The sequence below is a fragment of the Cricetulus griseus genome, chromosome 3 (genome assembly GCF_003668045.3).
Source record: "Cricetulus griseus strain 17A/GY chromosome 3, alternate assembly CriGri-PICRH-1.0, whole genome shotgun sequence".
Lineage (NCBI taxonomy): Eukaryota > Metazoa > Chordata > Mammalia > Rodentia > Cricetidae > Cricetulus > Cricetulus griseus.
In genome coordinates, this window is record NC_048596.1 from 272385645 (window position 1) to 272394227 (window position 8583).

At 47.9% G+C, this 8583-nt stretch overlaps 1 long non-coding RNA gene across 1 annotated transcript in view; it reads left to right on the top strand.

Moving 5' to 3' along the window:
* LOC118238619 overlaps positions 1–7092 on the top strand; it is a 31146-nt gene extending 24054 nt beyond the window's left edge. Inside the window, exons 3-4 of the long non-coding RNA XR_004769416.1 lie at positions 4811–5078; positions 5416–7092. This is a non-coding gene — a long non-coding RNA (uncharacterized LOC118238619). The remainder of the gene's footprint in view (positions 1–4810; positions 5079–5415) is intronic.
* Positions 7093–8583: the final 1491 nt, after the last annotated feature.

Sequence of the window (8583 nt, forward strand, 5' to 3'; positions counted from 1 at the left end):
AGAAGGTAGACAGTAAACGTAAACAGCTCCAGCAGCATTACTTACTCCTTGGTAGAAAACTTTGTTCCAGGAGGTCCCACCAAGGTAGAGTGCATGGACATGGGGCCTGTTCCAGCCCACTTCCCGAGACTCCACAGTGATACTCAGCTGCTCTTTAGGAGTAGATATAGAACCCACAGACCTCTTATGAGGTGGACGTATTTCAATGACAGCAGCCTCTAGAGTAGTTCCAGAGTGAAGCCAGGACGCTGAGGCTGGCACTACTGGGTCCTCTCAGGGACCCAAAAGGCACATTTGTGTTCATCAAAGACTTTGATGTGGATCCCAGGAGTCCTCTGGGTACAAATGCTAGAGACTGTGTGCCAACCTACCAGGCAATAGCAAGAATGGGCTGGCCACTGTTCGCCCTGTCAACTATAAAAGATATGTCATGGGCCTACAGTAATTCTCCCTGATAGACACCTAAAGAGATCTCTGCAGAGTTCCTGATACAGTTCCACACTGAGAAACATCCCAGAATTCCAGAAACAACTCACAGAGAGCTTCATGGATCAAAACACAAAGATCCCCAACCATCTCCATTGAGACTTCCCTAGTGGACCCCACAGAAGGAGGTTACTACAGAGTCCATGACAGAAATCCACAGAGAGAAACCCCCAAAATCTTTTCCAGAGATCCAACCAGACACTTTTCCAGGCTTCCCCAATGCACACACCACACGTGATTTTCATCTCCTTGATAGAAATCCACGTTGACCTAGATTTCCAGAGACATTAACAGACCCAGCCACACATTCACACAGATGTCTACAAACATTTGCAGACAAGCTTATAGTGGAGACAGTAGTGACTCCTAAGATTCTGTGCAGGATCTAGGAGAAATCCACAGAGAACCTTAAGTTGCTTCCAGGGAGATTGACACTGACATCTACATACAAACCCCCAGAAGTACACCCAGCGCTCCACAGGCTTCAACACAGAAATGCCTCCCCCAACACAGTCCTCTAAGAAAACTCTCACAGAGAGACATCACCCACACACTTTCAGAAACACACAGATTACCCCCACAGAGATCTGTACTGAATCCTTGACAAAGACCCCCAAAGAGACTTCTGAATGTTTATAGTTCTTACAACATACAAAAGTAACAAATTTCAGCATCTGCACAGAGATTTCAAACAGATTTTTTATAGAGAGACTAAGGGAGACCTCAGAGACTTCTCAGAGCCCTAAGATGTAGATCTCACTTGGTGGTCTCAGGGTTCCACACAGCAGCCCCTCACAGTGATATCACTCAGACTTCCAGACCTCACACAGCTCCTTCAGTCTTCCCTCACCCTCAAAGACCTCTCAGGACACAGGGAGACCATGCCAACCCACAGAGACCTCACACCATCCCTTGGAGTTCCACACAGAACATCTAGAGGTCTCATGTAGACATACATGGAAAGACTACCACAAAAGTCACACACAGTCACCAGGGGAGATGGCAGGGAGATGGCAGCAGGACCTCATCAGCACTATGTGAAAGGTTTCAGATGTGGACTCTAAAGGGACAGTGACATGTGTTGTTTGTGGTATGGAGTATTGGAATACATCATGCCTTGGGCAGGCAAGGTAGGCAGACAATAGTCTGATAGAGTTAAGGGTTTGCACCAGAGATAAGACCATGGTGTTGGGGGAGGGTACTGAGGAGAGGGTTCCTATGCAGACCGAGGGGCCTACTCTTACTCTTTTTTGAGTATGACAGAGGTTTCACAATACAAGCCTGCAGCCAGGCTGATTTCCTGGCAGGAGGCAGGGAAAGGGGCACGGAGCAGGACGTGTGTCCATCAATACACCTGTGCTGCAAACTCACTTCTTGGGTGAGAAACCCTGGCACGTGGACTCTGTTAGTTGGATATTCAGACTGTAAGAGTTCTTCTCACGACCTGGGGGAGAGGAAGGGATGCTGGGGCTCCTGGGGCCTGAGCAGCAGTTGAATTCTTATGTCATGTTCTTAACTCACAAAAAACCCTCACAGATTTTACATGTTTTCCTGACCTGTCCACCCAGAAGATGAAGAAACTTACCCAGCTACAGAGTTCTTGCATGGAAATGTCAGAGAGAGATCTGTCACAGCACCCCAACCTTACAGTAACTCTCAGTCACCCAAATATGTCTCTGTCTACAGAAACAGTGCAGAGATCTCATGGAGACCTGACACTGCTCCAGGGTCACCCCCCACACACACACAAGCACACACACGTGCTCACACACACACACACACACACACACACACACACACACACACACACACACAAGCCCTCCAGACAGACACCCCTGAGTTCCCATAGACCTTTCCCCAAGAGGCTTGCATCACCAGAGGGACCCTGACCTAAAAGCCCAATACAATCAGATACGGCCACCAAACTGGGTTCTCTCCCAGGGTAAAGCATGGGAATTTAGTTTCCTCCTGTAATTCCAAGGCTTCTATTTATACTTACAGATTTAATGTGTATACCTACAAAATTGGTTTTCTATGAGCTCTTCAGTAACTCTAACCTCTGAGCAGTGGTTATTGCAGAGTGGTTTTCTCAAGATTGTCACATGCCTTCCTCAGGGAGCTGGCTGGCTCAGGAGACTCAGGAAGCAAACAGACCTGTCATGTATGGAAAATCCCCTCCCCAGCTTTCTTGAAGGAGCAGTACAGGACTGCTGGGGAGGAAATTTCCACCTGCTCAGCCCTGGAGAGGAAATACTCAGAGCAGTCAGGCTGCTTGCAAGGTGTGTGAGTTCCAGGCATGTAGTCCAAGTGAACTGTCACCATTTTGGGGTGGGCTTTTCAGTGATGCAGGTGCCTTAAGTTATTCCTGTCCAGATGCTACCCCTCACCCCTCCTTCTGTTAGTAACTCCATGAAAATCTCATTTGTTTCCCAAGCTGGCTTCGTTGCAACCATTATTTGGGTCTATGGTTCTCTCCTTTGTTAGGGAGGGTAGACTTTCATGTATTGCGTCTCCTACAACATGGTGTGCAGTCCCAAACTTCAGACATAAAATGTATTGGCACCCTCTAATGAGAGGCAGTGTCTTATTTGCCTAGTGTAGTTGTCATCTACTCATTTGGTGGCATTGACACCTTTTTGTTTATTTTATCATGGACAAGATCTGAATTCCTGACAGCAGAATACGCTGGAAACTTAAATTAGTCCTAGGGATCCAGTAATCTACCAAAAGACATGTGGTCCCCCAATGTCACCTACCGAAGTGCATCACAGTCTTCTGGGGAAGATGGGAACATATTTCAGGCCCCCCAATATCTGGTGCTCGGCAGTGAGCCCAGTGTTCTGCAGTTGTCACAAACACACCATGTACAGATGAGGTGGCTTCATGAACTTGAGAGTCTAAAGTGAGAAGGGGGAAAGAAATCCTTTCTATTAGAAAATGAGAGGAGGGAGAAAGCAGCTCAGAATTCAGAAACATGTTATTATTAGTCCTGTTTGCAAGGCCTTGTGGGTGTGTCTGCCCATCTCAGAACAATGCCAGGGGGCAGGGGTGATACCTTTCTTAGTGAAGAGCTTCTTCTTACACAAGCTCAATTCCCTAGTGATGGAGTCCACAGGATTATACAGGAGATTACATCTGATAATTTTAGGCCAACCCACCAGGCACATACCTGTCTGTTAGAGGAGAAAGTCACATCGCAGTGCCTCTGAGAAATACAGCCCTTTGAACAGCTGGCTGCTTCTACCTGTAATTCTCTACTGTGATGCTATCCTGTCCCCCACCCCCATCACAGCCATGGAACATGTTCCACAACCTTAGCAGTGTGTTCCTCATTATCTTGCACAATTATTCCTGTGTACTGATAGAAGGATGACTTCTACCTACACTGTATAATTCTGGTGAATAAAATAAGTCTTATAGTCAAGCCTTTGTTCTACATTGATAGGACAATTTGGCTAGAAGATGTGTTCCTGCAGTTAGATGACAAGTGGGACTTTCACAGATAATACTCAAGGAGGGAATTACAGTATGTCTAGATTTCTTGAATTAAAGGCCTCCCAAGATTAAAGATGCAGAGGCCGGGCATCTCCCAACTGCTCTGACCATCCTTGGGGTTCACTTCCCACAGCAACTGTGGGAGAAAGCTATTTCTCTCCGGAGATGGTTAGTCCTTACCAGCCCTTTCTTGTTAATCACATAGCTGTCAGGGCGAAAACCTAAACAGTTACTTTCCTAATATTAAAATCTTGCATCAGTAAACTGAGGTGAAATTATATACAGAATGTTCACAGCCTTCAGGGTCAAAGCAGGAAAGTGCAGCCCATTGTCAGCTGTGGACTCCATATCCCAGAAGCCACATAAAATGCCAGGAATGACAGACCACACATGAAACCCAAGAGATCTAAGAGCAGAGACAGGCAGATCTCTCGGGCTGCAGACCAGCCAATCAAAACAAGTCAAGTCCAGGTTCAGTGAGACATCTGTCTCAAAACATGAAGTGGACAGTGACTGAAGAGGCTCCAATGCACAAACATACCCTTACACACTCTGGGAAAGCACTAAGAGAAGTTTGCCCTTTGAGCAAGCAGTACATTTAGAGTTAAAGAAGAAATTGTGAACCTCGATGTTCTTATATTTGAGACTGTAATGTATCATTTGCCTTTCTTCCTTCCCTACAATACTCACAGAAACTACTTCTTGCTCTTGAATTCATAACTCTTTTCTCATAGGTCATTGTGGCAAGCATATATCTGCACTATATACATATAGGTTCCTAGTAGCATGGATCCAGTTTGCATCATGTTACCTGTATGCATGCTTTCAGGGCCGAATATTTGGTATGGAGACGATTTTATAATACCACAACCAATCAAGTACAAAGTGTGGACTGCAGTTCCAATGGATACAAGCACAAAACAATTCCCTCACCTTATGTTGAAGATGCCAAAAGGAGGAACCCCCAGCCCTCTGAGAACAGCTACTCCCATCACCAGCAAGGGTCACTATGACCTAGAAGAAAGCAGAGTGGTGTGCCATATTAGTTGTGGCCATCATGCCATCCCCAGAGGTGACAGTCATTCAATGAAGAACAGGTGGGTCACAGATAGGGACAGCAATCAGACCTTGCTGCCCAGAGAGTCTATGTCCCCAGGAGACTCTCCCACATAGTCCACAGGGGGCAAATTCTGGGCTACCTTTACCATGTCCATCAGGCAGTCATTCAATAAAACGGCACGTTTGATCAACCCAATGTTTCTCATGAATGTTGGCAAAGGAAAGATTTTTCAGTAAAAATTCATCCTGGTATAGGAAAAGTTTTCCTTCCTGTGTGAGCACACCCTCTGTGTGCTGATGGCGGCTTCTTCCTGGGACGGGGACTGGGACGGGGACGGGGACGGGGACTGCTTCCTGACTTTGTTTCTCCCTCAGCTTTCAGCGCGTGGCTTCTGTCTGCACTAAGCTGGGCACAAGGCAAGGTCAGCATTTGGTTGTCCTTGAAGCAGCTTCTAGAAGTGAAGGGCACAGAGACATGACAGTGGCACTGAGACTCATGCTCACCCCACATCCCTAGCTGCAGCTAAGGCTTGCCATCCCAGCATCAGAGAAACCGTCGTAGAAAACCTTCACATATGTGGAGATGCACTAATCTGCCAGCGACCCCCCACCACTGGGTCTTGCTCAACCTGCCCCTCTGGTTTTGTCCTACATTTGTGCCTGTGAAGGTATGGCTGTGCAGAGGCACAAGAAGGCCCAATAGCTCACATGCCACAAGGAGGGTTCAGGAATGTTGGGGTGTGGTGGTCTTCAGCTAAAATTTGGAAGACTCCTGCATCTAGTCTCCTGAGGGAAATGAATCCCCAGGAGCAAAGCCCATGCTCTCCCTGCTGGAGCCAGTAGAAGCCACAGAGTCTCCCACCATGAGAAGGCCACAGTCACCGTTTTCCTAACTTATGTGCATGTGTGTGCCTGTTTGTTTATATGTGCACAGCACAGCTGCATTGTCTGTGGAGGCTTCAGATCCCTGCAACTGGAGTTACGGGCAGCTGTGCACCACTTGATGTGAGCACCGGGAACCAAACCCAGGTCCTCAGCTAGTGTTCCTAACTGATGAGCTTTCTCCCCAGCTCCTCCACATTTCTCTTTAGAAACTGATAGAGCCCACCCAAGGTTCCCCTTAGACACGCCCTCCAGACCTTCACATACCCCACAGAGACCCCTAGACACTCCCCCATGGACATTTAGGGACATCCACACAGAGAACCCCAAAGTTCCCTCTCAGACCCTCTCTTCCAGACCTTCAAGCGCCCTCCATAGAGACTTCTGGCCAACACAGAAACACATGTAATAACACCCTCAACACCAGCAATAGCACGTGAGCTCCAGAGCCCACAGAGATCTCACAGAAACCCTTACATTCTCATGTCATCATGCCAGCCACACTACACAAAGACTGGAATATGCTAACATGTCGTCCAGGAAAGGTGGCCTACTAGGCCTCTTGATTCTGACTTCACCTGGCTCCAGCCATTTGCTGTCATCTGCGGTGATGACGCCAAAGCACCTGCTCCCTTAGCTCAGGACCTGGACTCCCCACCACCTGTTCATTGAAGCCTTAACGATCTTTACCATTCCTCAGCAATGGTCACATGACCCCAAGATGACTCTCAACTTGGGGATCCTTCTGAAGCTTTGGAATAAGCACCCCACACACTACCCTTCTATTCCTGGGGTAACCAGCTGAACATTTCACACATCATTTTCACTATCATGGAAGCTCAGAGGGAAGCATGCTCAGGTTTTGTATACCATGGTCCCTGGAGTGAGGCAAACTTTAGTGGTTTCCCTTGCTTCAGCTATAAAACAGGGCAGCGGGTGAGTGTTAATACTGCATGAAGGGAAATGAGTTGCAAGACTGAAACACTATGGTAGCCTTCTGGATCATTTTCCTATCATTCTTTTTTTGTGTGTGTGTGCATTGTCACTGATGTGATTTTCACTGCTAAACCATACACAATAAAGTTTTTCCAATAAAATCAAACAATGTCATTTTAGCACAAAAGTTAGCATTTGTATCTATTAGAAAGTCACAGTACACACAATAAAATAATCTGCATAATCTTTCAGGTCATTTTTTTCCACGTCACTTCCTGGCACATGGCACGCACAGGGCTTACCTAACTTCCTCTGATGGTAAAGGTCTCGTCCACAATCCCAAAGCATTTGCAGCTTTGACCTTGAAAACATGGGCCTTACGGGGTTTGGCCCTTCCAAGCCTCCTCGCTCCACCCAGCATCTGCCCCTCGGGTGGGGTCGGGCTCCCCTGACTTACCTGCTGCCATGTGCAGGACCTGACTGCAGTGACAACACCACGCCAGCTCCTACAGTGGCTGAAGGGCACCGAGGGAGGCACTGAAAGGAAATTGTCTTCCCTGTCGAGATGTGAATCCTGAGGCCTCAGGCTGGCTGGCAGCAGCTGCGCACTGCTCCACTCTATTTGCTGTGTGGTGTAGCTCGCTTTTCCTCCAGACAGGCTCCTGAACCTCGGGTCTTCCACCACCTTGGGACGAAAAGCAGAAGGAATCGGCCTGCACCTTTCCCGGGACCCACAGGGGGCGGTGTAGAGCCTGAGTTCCCAGGGCCCCTTCAGCTTTCCCTGCCCTTTCCTGGCATTGCTTCAGCACTCCCCTAGCACCTCCTCCCCTTTCTGGTCCCCTCAGCCCCCTCCACGCCTCCCTTGTGTTGAACTCTGCTGTCACCATCTCCCCCCACCCCATGCCACATGCTGCAGGGCTCTCAGGCTGGGCTACAGTTAGCAATGTGACCCTGAGCGGGTGGTCAGAAGCCCAGATGCTGAGGCTTCTATGTTGCCAGGCAATTCAGCTTCGTGTTCAAGTGCCGGCAGCCCCAGCACCTCTGAATTCCTGCAAGTGCCATGGAGGACACAGACAGAGGTTTTCTGCTGGTGTCTGGGTGGAGATCCTTACAGGACAGCTGACAGCAGTTACATTAACTATGTCCCGACCTGTTCTACCTCCAGCAGCACTACGGACCCAGCGGTTAGGTTAAACCGTTAAACCGCCAGAGAGCTGCAAAGCGTTCAGAAACAGCCTGATAGGTTGCAGGTGCATGCCAAGCACCATGGAGCATGTGATTGGCTGAAACATCACTGGCACAGCATCATTGCTGTGATTGGCTGCATCGATGGCTACAAGGTTATCCTGTAGTATTAAGCTACAGGTTACACAGTAAGTCAAGTTACAGTTGATTCTGCTTGGAGGTCATGTGAATGCAAACTTTATCAGCCAAAAAATGGATAAAGGTGCAAGCAAAACAGGTTAGAATTTAATGGCCTCATTTTGATAAAACACAGGGCCCCAGTTCCGCAGGGCTCATTTCCACCAAGGCCAAACCCCTTCCTCAACTTACAAGTATCAAGCACATGTATGTTTGGATTGTGTTTCAGTGTTTAGTCTTTAGTTTTTGTTGCTGTTGTTGAATTTTTTAAGATGGAGTTTATTTATAATGTAGTTCTGGCTATGCTGAAACCTGCTCTGTAGATCAGACTGACCTCAAGCTCACACAGATCCACCTGCCCTT